Below are 16938 nucleotides of genomic sequence, written 5' to 3' on the forward strand. Positions count from 1 at the left end.
ATAAGTGAGGAGAAGGCAAAGACATTTAATGTTTTTTTTTTTTTTTTTTTTTTTTTTTTCCCCAGTGTTTAGTAGCAACAACAGATCTTGGATAGCCCAGTCCTTAGAGTTGGAGGACCATGCCTGGGGAAGCAGTGACTTTCCATCTGTGGTCTCTGAAATTGTAAGCAAACTGTTGTATCAGCTCAGCCTTCACAGGCCTGATGGCATCCACCCTAGTGTTGAAGGAATTAGTGGTCATTTTAGCTGGACCTCTCTCAACAACTTACCAAAGGTCATGGGAGTCTCAGGAGGTCCATGCTGACTAGAAGATTGCCAACATTATATCCATCTACAGAAAAAGGCAAGAGAGATGACCTAGGAAACTACAGATTTGATAGTCTAACCTCAGTTCCTGGAAATATTACAGAGAATATCATCCTGGGAAATATTGAAAGGAATTTAAAGAACAAAGGCATAACCAACATATCAGGCATAATGAACATACCAGGCATAATCAACATATCAAGTTCATTAAGGTAAAATCCTCTGTTAGTAATTTGCTCTACTTCTATCATGACATCAGTCACTTGGTAGATGAAATGAAGGCAATGGAATTCTAGATTATAGTAAGGCTTTTGATACTTACAGTGTTGTTCTGGACAACTTTTCCAACTGTGAGATAAGCAATTTCACACTATGCTGCGTGATGAACTGGCTCAGTTCATCAGGTTATGAAGCTCAAAGGGTTATGAATGTGGCTACATTTGGCTGGTGGTCAGTCACTATCATTGTCCCCCAGGGCTCAATTCTAGGGCAAGTCACGTTCAACAATTTTATCAGTGATCTGGATACAGGAGCAGAATGCCTATGTGTATTTTTACAGAGATGGTAGTAGGTGTGAGGCATAAAATAAAATCTTATTTTCCTACTAAGGAAAAGTAAATTTTAATCTAACTCATTTTCAATACTTGAATACTTAATTGTAATTAATACTTAATACTTGAATACTTAATCTAACTCTTTTCAATACTTTGAAAACATTAAAAGGAAAAACACTGGAATGTTTGAAAACATGAAACACAAAACTTTGAAAACATTAAAAAAAAAGAACAAACTTTAAAACAGTCTTTTTCTGCTAGCTAAATGTATCTTCCATTTTGTACTTTGCCAGAGATAATCATGGGAAGTAGGAGGGGGGAGAGGTGGATTAAGGCATCACTTCATCTTGCATAACACTCAAACAAGAGCTTTGTTGGACTTTAGAGACTCATAAATTTTGAATTCAGCCGAGAGTCCCTTTGCCTAATTCAAAATTAGTGAATTTTTGGTTACTATGATATTATGTTCTTATTGTTTCAGACTATTGATTTGTCTGTTATTATGGTAGTTGGAGTGCTTTATTAAATTTACTTTTTATATACTTTATTCTTAAAAGTAAACTTCACTAAAAGTTGTTCTGCTCCTGGGTGATTTAAATTAGAGAACTTTGTAAGATTTACAGGAATTATCTAAATTATAGGTGCTTTTTCAAATTTCAGTTCTGTAATATTGTTGAATCTAATTTATTTTGATTATGTGACAGTCATGTCTCTGGGAACCCCTTCATTCTTCTTAGAAACTAATTTCAAGCTGTTTTAAAATAATCATAAAGCTGGAAGATGAAGAAGCAGAATAATATCACCATTAGAACCCAGTTTCTCATATATCTAGTGCATATATCTGACTCTTGAGCTAATGGGAAAAAAAAAAAAAGCTAAATTACAGTAGTTTCTAAAACTTGGAGTTGGAAGTCATGTAACTAATCAAATTTGGAGGAAATAGTTAAGCATTCTCTGACTCTTATTTGAAATTAAAAGTTCTTTATTTTATTCCAAGAGTTTTATTTTCTGCTTTATCTCAGATTAAAAGCTTTTTTACTAAAATTTTGTCATAGTGGTGTGTTATTCAGGAAAACCAAACCAAACAAAACCAAACCAACCAAATGAACAAAACCACGTGAAAATCGCAGGATATTGAGGTAACTCCTCCTGCTTTAACTGTACAAGTCACTTCAGCTTGCCAGGGAAGAATTAGCATACTTTTAGGATAACATTGTGACAGCAATATTTACATCCATAGCCTTATTGAAATGCATATAATAGCAGAAATATTATTAGTGGAGAAAATTAAACGAGGCCAACATTCCTGTTTTATGCTAATATTTGTCTTTTATTTTGTTATTTTCTGTTCTTTTGTATGCCATTCTTCACATGTACTTCAAGTGGTGTAGCCACTTATTAAACCCCTAGCACCTAAACTATTCTGCTGGAATCCTCTTCAAACCTCCAGGGTCATGATTCTGCTTGGGATTGCATAACTCTCTGTTCTAGGAAAACACTTATGTGAAACTTGTTCAAAATCATGTCCCAGAAACCCAAGCATACATACAAATTTTAGAATTTGTATGTAACATAGATGTTATAGCCAAATGGAAGTGAAAACAATGCCGTTTACCAAGTCTGCATTCCTGCTCATCTCAGCCTGAAGCATAAGACAATTTCTGGTCAAATGAATACCTCTGTGTATTCCATATACCATAATGGGATCCTAGACACATTCACACTTTAATTTAAACATCTTAATTTCCTGTTGAATCTCAGCTCTTATGTTCAGTTCAGTTCTCCAAATGTATACAGATGTATACAAATTCACCATTAGAGATGTCATACAATATCTGAGAAATCTACATGAGACTGACAAGTTTGACGCTGTCTTCAGAAGACTTGTGACCTTCTGCTTTTGCACCTGAAGGGCAAGAACTGTATACTGAAGAATTGGAGTGGTTTTGGATGCCCAGTTCTAAACATCTGTTCTGCAGTGGCATATCTTTATAGCAATTTATTGAAAAATAAATTGGAGTGTTCCTTTCATTTATTTATTGATGAGAATTATAAGATAAATTTTTCTGATGTAAAACTAGCAAGTAACACAACAAAAAATCTAGTCTTCAGTGTATACCCAATGAAATCTGTCTCATTACCTTGGAAGGTTATATAAATACTCGGATTAAGAAAAATTAGAATATTTATCAGAACAGTGATTTTGTCCTATGGGAAACACAGAACATAAGTCAGAAGTATGCACATAATAAATCATATTTTTATCTTTCCTAGACCTAAAGTAAAATAAGTGGAAGAAATATTTGCTATGTTATTTATTTTTTATAATTATTATTCATATCCTAGAATTGCTATTTTGAAGCATTAAGCATCACAGGAAGTGTACAGCTGATACTTTCAATGCCTAAGTCTACAGTTTAGTCAAATTCAAATGTTTCATGCATTCACTGGTACAAACATTTCATCTATATGCTGTAATCCTGTCATATTCATATGTTATACTTCTAATCTAAAGAACCTGGTTCATATGATGAGGTCATGAACTGTAGCTCTAAGAAAGAACCTTTACTTTGAAAGGTTGGAGTACTGGAGAATTATGTCAAAGTTGACATTTTGGATTCAACTCCATCCTCTGTTAAAAATACTTGCTTGGAAAATGCTCTACAGTAATGTTAAGTTACTGTTAAAGAAGGGGGTTCTGAAGGAATGGGATCTTTCAATCTCACTTTTTAAAGTCATTCTATTTTGAGTAAATTACTTAGCTGCTATCTAAGGAAGTGACTGGGATACAGTCTCTTTAATTATTGACCTATGCTTAATTTCTAAACCAATGAACAATTAATGATTATGTGTGCATGAGTAGCTTTAACAAAGCAGGCTAAGAATCACCGAATAATTTATAGGACACTTTAATGAGAAGTGAGAAACACAAGACTTCCAGCAGAGAGATTTTGAATCCTTTTTCTCACATCCTGTACAAGTGCTGGATATATTGGCAAGGCAAGTTTCTAGGTAGACATAGTAAATATCAGTTGTTGAAGAAGCTATGAGAGATAATCTGAGGTTTGATGGTGAAGTCTGAGCAGCCAAAGTTATAATGATAACATCTCTGGGGGTGATGTTTCCTTCACATATGTGCAGGAAATCAGCATCAGTTTTAGCCTAGCCTGTTTCTTCTCCATTCCATATAACCTTTGTGTTAAAACACATCACTTGGCATTGTCTATGCTCTAATCTAGTAAAAACTGTTAATTGTACTTGTACACCGTACATCTAACTATTAATGGTAAAGCAAAAAACTAGGCACATATCTAAGCTTTATATATTCTGATGCACACCGCAGGTGAACAAAAATAGAGGAAGTAGAGGTCTGCATGCAGTTGCTGGAATACTATCTCATTGGAATCACAAAGCCATAGTGGTATATCTAACACAACTGCAGTAATGCAATGGATGAATGTTGCCAGGGAGTAGTAAGGGCCAACTGCTACATAAGAGAGTACAGGCTGGAAGCTGAGAGTGAACCCAGTTCAGGTCATGCCTTCCTGACAGGGCACTCTATCTCAGGATCTGAACACAATGGATTGGTAAGAAGGCCCATCTACAGCCCTTGATACTGAAAGCGATGAACCTGGTCCAGGGTCCAGCATGGGAATGTGACAGAGAAAATAATCCTGGAAACAGTTTCCAAACCCATGAGGGACAAGAAGGTGACTGGGAGTAGTCAGCACGGATTTGTGAAAGGGAAATCTCATATGACCAACCTGATAACATCTATGAAAAATTAACTGTCTTGGTGAAGGAAGGTAGTGCAGTGAATGCTTTTTATCTCGACTTTAGCAAGATAACACCATTTTGACACCATCTCTGGTAACATCCACATGAACTGATGAAGCAGTGGATAGGTAAGTGGCTAGTGAAGTGGACAGAAAACTGTCTGAGCTGCTGGGTTCATAGAGTTATGAACAGTGGAATGAAGACACTAATGATGTACCCCAGGGTTCAATGCTGGGGCCAGTACTGTTGAGTGATCTGGGTGATGGGGCTAGAGCATAATCTCAGCAAATTTTTCATGCTACAAAACTGGGAGGAGTAGCTGATACACCAGATAGTTGTTCTGCCAGAGGACAGGTGGGCAAAATAAGCCAAGAATAATCTCACAAGGTTCAACAAAACAGAAATGAAAAATACTTCACCTGTGGTGGAAAAACTCCGTGCATCAGTAGTATGCTAGGTGCCAACTGGCTGGAGAGCAGCTTTGAGGAAAAGGGAGTGCTGCTGGTCATAAAATTGAACAAAAGCCAGCAATGTGTCTTTTCCGCTAGGAAAAACAACACCATCCTGGGCTGTATTGCAAAGAGTGCAGTTAACAGGCTAGGGGAGGTGATCCACCAATGGTGGGACTGTAGTGTTGGATCCATTGGCTTCCCAGTGGCTTCCCAGTGTAAGAGAGACATGGATATATTGGCATAAGCCCAGCAAAGGGCCATGAAGATGATTAAGGCATTGGAGTATCTCTTAAATGAGGAGGGCCTGTTAACAGTCAGACTGTTGAGCCTGGAGAATTGAAAGGTCAGGAGTTTTTTTTTGTTTGGTTGTTTTTTTTTTGTGAGCATGGTCAAACACTACCTATGAATCTGAAAATTAATCACCATTTAAAAAAAAAAAAAAACAACTTAAAGAGGCATGACTGGAGCAAATGTGAAAAAGTCAAATGAATCAAAATAATATAATGGCAAATGTGAAAAAGTCAAATGAATCACAATAATGAAAAATACCTTTCCAGATAATAAATGATGGTCTACTAAATTGTGAGTTACCAACAAAATATTTTTATTTTTTGGTGAGATACCACTAAATGAATCAGTGGTAAAGCTTACAAAGAAAAATTGATAAACTCCTTTGAAGATGTACTGATTAATGTATTTCTTAATGTATTTCACAGATGGCAATGTGGCATTTCAAAATGTGAGGTTAATTTTATTTATTTTTTAATCATTTTCTTCTGACCATCATTTTTTGTATTATTTGTATTTTTGATGTTGATTTTATTGTTATGATTGCCCTCTTTTATGCACAGATTTAGCTTGTTGCAAAGAGCATTGCACTGAAAAGTGGATTTAATTATTGTACCATGTTCCCCAGTTGTATTCAAGAACTCACTGTTCTTTGTAGAAATAAATGGAGTCTCTCAATCTGCAGAATGGAGAGTTTATCTCTATTTCAATCTTTTAGTCTTCAGCACTATAGATTCAACATCTTCACAAATAATTTTTGTTTCATTGTTATTTGTTATCCAGTATGTCCCGCTTCCAGGCTGCTGTTTATCTAGTTATCACCTGCCAAGGTAACATTTCTACCTTCTCTTATTAACGGGGCTTTTGATCATGAGTTGAACTCTGCTTCTTTTTGCTGAGTCACTTCCTGGTCATTTAACTTAAAACAAATTTCTTCCTGTGTTTCACTGCACCTTCTTTATAACCATTTTTCATTCCAATCTTCACCATCTAATTTTAGTTTCAGTCTTGAAAGAAACCCAGAACATAATATCCATTCTTTAAAGTTCTTAAAGTTAAAGCTTCAGCTTTCACTTCATCACAATCTTTTATGACACTACACAAGCACACAGTAAGCAGCTGATTTTGCAAGACAAATGACTGAATACAAAAGGGTCAGAGAAAGCTTTTAAGAGCTTTCAGAGCACATGTGAAGAGAATGATGACAATTACTTTTCAAAAAATTTATCTACAGGCATTTCTATGGTGCTCAGCGGTAGAGCATGCACTCCAAGAGTACTGATTAATCTATTCTCATGGCAACCATACAAATGAACCAAATGTTAGGCTCTCCAATTACAAATGGGCATTTGGGTTGAAAATGAACTCACTAAAGTCAGTTCCTTCTTAGGAGTCTGCTGCCTTTGGGTGATCAGCTTGAAATGTGTCATTGAATTTCAGAAGAGCAGAATGTGCAGCATCCCACTGTAAGTATTTGGTAGCTGTGTCATCCACAGTTGAGGATATTGACAAATGCCAAAGCAAGTACATTCAGTGGACCATTCACAGGTGGATGACACATCCAGAATAACCATATGATTCATCATTTTGGTCAGTGTGATTTTGCCTCAATTCCCATGGGGGAGAGTTACAATGAACTAGATAGAAGTCATCTCCATCTTATCCCCAGAATGCTGTTTTATTTTGTCATTTTAGCTGCTTAGGTTGTGTTTGTAGCCTACAGAGAACAAACATAAAAGATGAATCCTGGGTCTGAGCATATCTTGTCTTGTATGTTTTAGCAGGCAGCCTTCTCTATCCATTTTCATCCCTTCAAATGAAGTCATAGTTTTTATTATGGAACAGCAGTGGCCCTAGTGTAGCAAAGATTAGCATTTGCCCAGGTTTAAATTGAATGATCTAATTGAAATCAAGAGGAATTTTCATTTGTTTTATGTGTTTAATCAGCTAGCTGAAGTGAAGCCTAAATTAATGAATGTGACCTGTGATTCACCAGGCATTTGGATGCTGAATATGTAATGCCAAGCACAGATTTGCAGGGCAGACCATGAAGGTTTTTTCTTTCATGCTAGTCCTGTCTCCCTTGCTGCAGTGCTGGCACTCAGTCCACTCAGCACATCCCTGCAGCTTCTGGCTTTGCAGAGCAGCTCTGGTGCTGTGTTGGGAGTTGAAAGGGTGCCAGCACTGTGGCAGGAAAGAGGGACAGAGCTGCCTTAAAGCTAGTAGGGCTGCAGGTGCTGTGCCTCTGCCAGATGCAGGCTAACTCTCCATGGAGCAATGGCTGGAGCGATGGGGCAGAGTCCACTCTCCAGAGGAAGATGAGACAGCAGGGTACAATACCTGCAGTGGGGCTATAGTAACCACTTATAACATGGCTGTATCCAACCTTCCTATTACAAAATTTATTTCTAAAGAATTTAGTATTAGAGACCTAATCTTCACGCTGGAGTGCAGAATGATTAGTAGCTTGAGTACTAGCTTGTGTACCATTTCCTGCTGCACAGAACAAATTGCTAGACCCAGAATGCTCACAAACATCAAATAGCAACCATAAAATTATTAAAACACTCTAGTGATATTCAGGAATTCTTACTATGCATTATTTCAAATTTGACCTGCAGGTCTATGATATTTTCAACTTCTTTGTCACTCATCCAGAAAGTCTCTTATTGGTCAGAGAAGGACTTAGATATTTGGCATCAGTCAAACAATGAAATTAAAAAATAAAAATAAAGATCAGCATTCATCTCCCCAGCTGCAATATGTTATCAGGAACAAAAACATTCTGCCAGGAAGTTACTATACAGCAGAGTTTTAAAAACAGTGATCTAAAAAGGGGCATTCAGTGGGAGATAGGAATGTTCTGTTTTTTAAATCTATGTCCTTAAATACCTTGAAAATCTGACTTCAAAAATTTCTGCAATGTTTCTTAATCCAGTAGAAGGAGAATATGAAAATCATGATGCTTAAGCCAATTTTGCTGGTAACAGAAAACTACGTTTTAGGCTTATGAAAATAGTGGCCTTGCTGCCAGGTTTTGGCCACTTAACTAAGTAGGAAAAACAATATATCATTTGAATTATGATCAACAGAACTGGTATGTTCTTTCTCTTGTAATCTACTTCTGTTATTGAACATGAAAGGTCTTTGAGACATGTTTTAGTGCTCAGATGTCACAGATACTTTTAAAAACATCATTTTGGGGGAGATTTTTATGTTTTTTTTTTCAAACTTAAAACACTTTTAATAATTAAAATGAATCCTGCTATTACATATTATCATGTAATTTTTCCACAGTACAGTCCTATACTTTGATATTATATTTCTACATATATATATATATATTTTTTTTTTTTCCTGTGGTGAAGGTGTTTGGAGAATAAATTCAAGTGCTCAATGGGAGCACTTTGATAATAAAATCCCATTATAACTTCCCCTCTGTTTTCTCCTCAGCTTTGTTCTTGAGTTATAGACACTTTTAAAAATTTTTGTTAAATCCTCATTGTTGTCACTATTTTAACTATATTGCTTCCTTTTTCAGTCATTATTAGAAAAAATATCAACAACTAGAAGATTAGGAGATTTAACAGTTGAACATGGTGATGTTGGAGGTCTTTTCCAACCTAAGTGATTCTATGATTGATTCTATGGTTATTTCCTAAAGGTACGTTTTCAATAAGTAACCTGTCATTTCCTGTATTATTGAAGATGTCAGTTTCTGTAAAACCACTTCTTTTGTTTCTTCAGACTCAATAAGTACTAACAGCACTCCTGGACTAGAACTGCTGGTCAGACAGAGAGGTCAACTAACTCCATAAACATCTGTCCTACTGCAGAGCACTGGGGAGGCTGAAGACACTCTAAACGATTGTGTTGTCCTCTATAACAGTTCAAAATGGAATATAATTAGTCTTCTTTTGTGGCTGTAAAGTATCCTGCAGAAAATCCTTTGTGAGCTGTAGAAACTAATTATAGTATATCTTTTCTGTGAGAAATTGTGTGTCTGATGGAAGATGGGAGACAGTGAAAAAAATGGTTTTAAAGGTTATGCACAAAATGAGTTTCTTGCAAAAAAATCTTTACTAGATGCACATAAACTGATTACACTAACAGAAAATAACCATCTGACTGTTCCCTCTTTGTTCTCAACAGCTTCTTGATAGGTACTAGCTTTGGATTGTCTGGGAAATCAGACAGACTAGAAGTATTGGGGATTGGAGGGGATTTTTTAGATGCAGAGTGTCAGTCTGGCAGCATACATCCTTCTCTCGATTCTTAAATATCTCTCAATGCATTTCCAAAAGATTTATTTTTCTCAAGGTTGTAGTGAGGGAGAAAGAAAAAAGCTCAACAAGAAACAGCTTCCTGGATGGCAAAAAACAAATCTTAATAGCTTGTGTCCTTTAGAGAGCTTTTTTTATTTGACATTTACATTTTTTCCCCTCTGTCCATCTAAAAATATCATTGCATTTGTTATTACATTTGTAATAACATTTGTTATTACACTTAGATGGAGGCAATTTTACAGTCAAAAGATTACTTTATCATTTCATGAGTTTATCTAAACTAAATCCTGAACTTTGCAAGTCCTTACACAGTGTTTAAAATGCCAATAAAATAATCTGTTGGTTGCTTGGACTGCTCCGAGAAGAAAAGCAGTTAAGAGTTGAATACTCGCATTAGAAACAAATTCTGGACTCCCATGTGTCCTTGTTTCTGGAAAAGTTTTGCTAGATGACATTTGATGTTCTGGGAGAACAAGCTCATACCACTGGAATTCTCTAGACTGCTATGCACAAGGGGCATACTTGTAAGAGGCTGATAGCCACTGTCCCCTCCTGGGGACAGTGAGAGCAATGTTGCTGTATCCTAAGGGATACACAGGCAGAGTTACAGGCAAAAGAACAGCAATGCAGCTGTATAGATTTAAGAAAAAGGATTGGGGCATTGACAATGTTCTTTTGTTCAGTTTCAGACAGAAAATAAATAGTCTGTCATAGCATGGCTGTTCTGGGGCTTTTTGATTCCTTTTCTGTTCTGTGGGTGACCTGTGTCCAACTGAAATCCAAGAGCAGGTAATGTGCTGCATCTTGTTCATGCACATTTGGCCAACTGGGGCAGAAGAGGCAGATGTGCTTCAACAAAATATTTTAGAAAACAAAGCAGATAAGTTAAGCAAAGAAGACAGAGGTGATAGAATTTGCCTTCCCTAACCAGGCTGAAGTCCAACTGTTGTTCCTGGCAGCAACAACCTAGACTCAATCAAACCCAGGTGCAGAATCAGCCAGCTTGGAGTAGAAGTGTGTTTACATCTGCCCTTTTCTGACTCTAGGGCTCTGCTCAGGGGGAGGAACATGCTGTTGGGAGATAAATTTCCCTCCTTCTAATTATAGGCCTTGCCATCTTCTGCCCACTTCAAGTGTAAATCGCCTAATCATAAACAATTCCTCTTCAAAGCTCAACACAGATTGGATGTAATTCCCTGACAACACCAATCTGTTCACAGTATTGCATGCAAAGGCCAGAATTACATTAAAGATCTTCCAGCCTGCTGAAAGACTGAAGAAAAAAAATTTAAAATACAAAGCAAAACATGAAATGAATTACTCTTGTCACCTTCTAGTAAATAAGAGAGCTAATAACACTGGGCTAGTAAATCTCAGATATTAGACAAAGCAGAAGATGTAAGCCTCTTTTCCCGTGTGTGTGGGGGGGTGAAGTCACACACATTCCCTATTAGTAATTAGTAAAGCAAGTATAAGGCAGATGGAGACTAGTGATAATTTATTTACATCAGAATGCTTCAATTATTCAGAATGACCAAGTCATTCTCACTACTAAACTGTACAAGATCACATTACTGCTACGTTTGCCTGTTGTTCACCCTCCACCTCCCCTTCCTCTATGTGTTCTCAAGTGGTGTCTGATTGCAGACAGTTACCTATTCCAGAAATGTATTGCACGTGAACTTTCCCACAGAACTGGAATTACGGATTAACAAAACAGATAATTATTCTGCACAACCAAAGCATTACTGACAGGAGGCAGTACATTTTCCAAAATGTTAGGATGATGGTAGACTGCAAGTATGTGGTTTGTACAGTTGTACCTCAGTCCTGTCTGTGCTTTTGGGGAAATATAAAAATACCAACATTAAGTGCAGCAATATTAATAAAATAGTATTATCAGTAATATTTTTAAAGCAATGGTTGATAACAGGATCAACATCTAATTTTACACTGATGCATCTCCACTGAATGAAATAACATTCTTCCTGATTTATATCATCATAAGAGGAGAAGAAAATTAGGCCTTAAATTTCATACCTGTCCGGAAGACCTGGCAAAAAAAGCTGGAAATGATCATCATATTTTAGCACTGTCAAATGGCTAAATCTTAAAATAATAACACGTGAAAATGATCAAACTATATATAAAAATTCAACTCTACAAAGTTTTCCATTACTTAATAGTAAATAAGAATTGAAAACTATTTTTCTATATATTTAGTGGAGTGATCTATCAAGAAGAATTTAGGCAAAATGTGTCTCCCATTGTTTTTAGGTTGCAGAGGATATATGAATTTATACCTAATTATCATATAAAATGTTTTTTTTGGTATTAATTAATTATTGTTTTTCTATATGTTTTGAAAAATTGTCAGACAATGAAAGTAGTGAGAGTATAGCAAAATTCAAAATTTGTGAAGTACAAGAAATAGAAAGGAAAAATAACATCCCACGGATATCAACCTACAGTTATTTAGTGTAGGTGGTTGTGTAGTTGCTATACACTTGGGAAAACTCAATGGCTTCCTGCTAATTTGCAGTGGGAGTTCAATTAAATCCTTTATACAAAGAATTTGAAATATTTATATCTCATAAATGTAAACACTGTAGCAGTTTCTATATACACAGAATAAAAAAGTCCTTGTCAGATATCACAACAGTAGAGGTACATATCTGGGGAAGCAGAGTGCTCTTCTAAGTGGGTGATCTTACTAAAGAAAATTTAAAAAATCTTTCTTAATTTTGACATTATCTTATACTTGAAATATTATGTCATAGGAAAATAATTTAACAAAGGCAGTCTGAACCAACTACATTTAATCTAAAAATAGGAGAAAGCATCCCTCGCCTGGCAGTGGAAGAGTTTGCATCTAATAGTGAGAAAGCTTTGTGTTCAGTTTGTGTCATCATTAAAAGAGTAGTTATTCAAAAACTGGTAGAAAAAAAAAAAAAAGAAAAAAGATATTTGTTTTTCACAGCACCATCTGGTTTAGGTCTGATTATTTAGCTGATCTGTTAAAGTGTTTTCCGAATGATCATTGTTTTAGCTTGCACTGTCGGATGTCGTCCAAAGGTCTAGCATAGGCAGATGGGGCTGTAATATAGAACAGAGCTTCTGCAATAAAACACATCTTCTCCCCCTGGCCCTGAATACCCGACTCCCCTTATATTAGGTGGTCCATTACTGAATGTGCTGTGTTTGATTTCATTTTTTACACACCGTACAAACATTAAAAGGGAATGAAAAAAGACAGTAACAACGTAATCCATGTAGGAGAACAAATGGGGTGTTCATTAATTAACATCATCTGAGAGAGGCAGGAGAACAATTATTTTTTTCTTGGGTGCTATACAGTTCAGGAGGAATGCATACATCACAATTATTTTAGGAAGATGTAGTTTCTGTCTAATGGAACAATGTGAGAAGAATGTCAAAACATAACTTGTCAGTGGACAAACCAGAGCACATGAAGCGTAACTAGTTTCTAGAACCCTTGCATGCAAAGAAACGAGGGAGATGCCTGTGTAAAGTACTTCATAATCTACATTCATAGCTAGAAATTAAAATGTTATATAAATTGTTGGAAATACCTGCATTTTTTTGGAACTTTTATTATGAGTACAGAATTTCAACAACATGGCAATCAAATAGGTACTCAACAAGAATGAGAGGTAAGCAATTAAGTAGATAAACATTAACAAATTGCAAGGATGGGGAAGCACACAAGCCTGGGTTCATCTCACCTATGTTTTGGATTTACCTTAGCTGAAATGTCAAGGACTGGAGCTTGAACTCACTTAAGAGATAGGACAATATTATTAATCAAGATAGAAGGTGTTAATATTAAGTATTCTTGATTTCAGTACCTGAGGTAGGTGCAGTGCCCAGCATCTCCCTTAAATACCCATTGAGGAAAAAAAAAAAAAAAAAAAATTATTTGCCTCTTAATTGCAGAGTGGGACTCTGATTTTGAAAATGTCATGAAATTTTCTTCTAAAATGCTTGTCTCCCTCCACTGACTGCAAAGGGACTTTATATTTCTAGATTAGATACCTAGATTAGATTACACTCCTACCTTACTATACAGAAGATGGGAAAAGAGGGGCAAATCAAGGATATGATAAGTAGGAAGTTTTTTATTTGCAGAATATTGCAAAATATATTTAAAGTAAACAAATTCAGTGGTTTGGAGAGAAAGCATAGTGACTCCAAGCATAGTGACTTTACTGTTAGACTTTACAGTAAATAGTAATACAGAGACTTATTTCAGGCTTCCTACAAATATTTCTTTAAAAGTAGAAACAGAGGGCTTTCTTTTAAATCAGAGCAGAGGTTTACAATTTCATCTATTTTTAGATGAGCTTCATAAACTATATTTTCCCAAAATGTATGCTCGAATTTGGATCTTGAAGTTGAATTCACTTTCGGAGCTGTGACAAGCCATTAAATACAGTAACAACAACAACAGTGAAAGCAAAATAGTTTACTTAGACTAAAGAAAAGAGTACTGCTAGACAAATAGCATGCAACATGTCCATAGTACAGTGGACAGCAAAGACCCCAGTGCTTGCACACACCATAGTGCATTGCAGAGTCTAACTTTCCTCTGGATTTCAGATAACTGTATTTGGTGAGTTAATAAGCCATATGTCTCCACAGAGTTTATCACTTCAGAGTGATCCTTGCCCTGGGGTGCCTGTACTATCCTCAATTGGCATTAGCTTGGTGATATCAACATTTTGCAGGTGTACCAATTTGCTTACCACTTTTTATTGCTACATTAAATAGATATTGTTCTCCAACCATCCTCCATCTGGCATATGTCTCAAAGCTTACTGACCAGTTTTTTATCCAATTTCAAGATGCACATTATCATTTGAGACCCTGAACATATTGCAAATGCACTCAGGCATTGCTACAAATAAGAACAGAGATAATCTTTGTCCAGGTCAATTCAGGGTCCCAGGTAGATGAATTTTGTTCGCAGTTTAAAGCTGCAAGTTGTGTACCAGCAGAACTTAATTTTTAGTCATCTTTTGGATAGAAATAGTTAGAAACACTTTAAAAAAATCGAAACGATTCCACCAGTTTTATTATATATATATATATATATATATATATATAAAGTGTAAGAAGTACTAAGCCAAAAATAACACAGGAAAAGAAACAGTGAAAGCTAGACTCTGTAGCGTGGAAGAATAAAGATGAGAACAAGAACACAATTGCTGGAAGGCAGGGGTGGTGAACAATAACAGATACTGAATCTGATTTTCTGATGGCAAGCCAGGTTGTCATACTATTCCTAATGGTTACACAAACCAATGAGAAACTAAGAATGAAGCACATCTGTGAGAAGGAACATGTTTTACTGGTTAAATAATGAGTTGCAGCTATCTTACTATCGTGCATCTCACATGATGTCTATTCTTTACCCAGATATACATCCCAAGAATTTCCATCAGTGTCTCAATGACTTGATGGCAAGACACTGAGGAAAATTAATTCTCCAAATTTTTTGGGGGCTTTTGCCCTTCTCTGTGAGGGAAATCATGCAGAAGGATTTCAATATTTATACATCAAGAGAAAAGATCAGGACTTTTGGTTCTGCTCTATACCAGTTTTGAAAGAGTATAATGAGGTAGACTAGGCACGAGTAAGACTTTGTAATCATCAAGAGTTAAAAGAACATAATTTCAAAGGTGTATATTCATGTCCTGGGGCATTTATATAGGTTAAAATGTCTCATTTTAACTGAACTCAACCTTTAAATGGGTCTGAAAGCATGTCATTTTAATACAATTTTAAGTTTTATATCATAGTGTTATCCCAATAAAATGGCTTTTTATATGTATGTATAAGCCCTGCCTTGAATTTGATTTTTAATAGTCTGTTACTGCACCTTATATTTTATATAGTTCTGTTATTTATTACATTACATCTGTGTGAAGTGGTGAACACACTTCAGCTGAAGGACATGCTGATGATTTATGGACCTGAAAGTCCATATACCCTAAATTAGGTTTTTGAACTGCACTGTAATTTTTATAATGTAACAAGGAAATTCATTTACAAAGACTATCCTGCAGCTTTGAAAGTCACTCTAAAGATTAAGTTCTGTTTGACATAAGGTGGGAGATCTAATTGTGATTTTTTTTTTTGGGGGGTGGGGGAGGGTTTGCGGGGGGAATCAGATTATCAGTCATCTTAAGGAATGCAAAACACACTGTTAGAAATATTACTTTTTTTTTTTTTTTCCCTACAGGTTTCACAAAGTATTTACCAGAAATCCACTTTTTTTTTTTTTTTTTTTTTTTACACCCATGGAAAAATCATGGTAATCTTCTTCTAGGTGGTGAGTTTTACATATGTGAAGTACAAATGGTAAAAAAACAACCAAGAAAGACCCACCATAAACACAGGCATTAGAAGGGCTGAATTGCAGGTGGAATATCTAGGACAGTAGTTGTAAGTACAGCAGAAGGGACACTGAGGGGAAAGGGTCTCTTCTCCCTGATGTCTTGGGGATCTGGTACCTCCGGGACCAAGGGTGCTAGCAGTTGCAGATGTAGGAATAAAACAAAGAAAACCTTAAAGTTTTATTTTCACTAGGCCAAAATAGTTTCTCAGGCAGAATGCATTTCAAGACTAAGAAATCTGCCCCCCAACTATAGTTTTCTGCATACGAATTCTCATTATAACCAGCAGAAAGCTCATCGATACAGACAATGGTGTCTAAACAGACATTTGGCTTATTGGATAGGTGCCTGTCTCAGAGTGACTTATATAGTCTCTATTCTTCATTGTATTGACTAGGGGCTTGGTTCAATTGACTGTATGGTATTTGAGATACCCCATGAGATCCAGTCTTCCATATTTAACACCAGCCCTTATTAAACAACAATTGCCTGCTTCCACAGTTGATTTACAGTAGGAAAAGACCAAAAAATATCTTTGTCTCATATCAAACTCAGATATGAGCAAGAGTAGGAAGAAATTTGAACCCTTGTATTGGGCTGGGCTACTGAAGAACATGTCACAAAGAGAATATTTTCTTTCAAGCATTTTAAAAGGAATAGATTATATTGTATAGACACTTTGGGCTGCTGAAAGGTGACAAAATATAGGTTGATCCATAATCTACTGTTCCTCAGGTTAGCAGAAAAATAGCTGTAATTTTTAATAACTATAAAATTGCAAGAGATTTAAATACAGACAGTCATTGTTCAGGTTCAAACGAAAGACTGAAAGTGTGATTTGTATGAAATTCACACT

Source organism: Anser brachyrhynchus, assembly GCF_964034855.1.
Source record: "Anser brachyrhynchus genome assembly, chromosome: 3".
In the NCBI taxonomy this organism is placed as follows: domain Eukaryota; kingdom Metazoa; phylum Chordata; class Aves; order Anseriformes; family Anatidae; genus Anser; species Anser brachyrhynchus.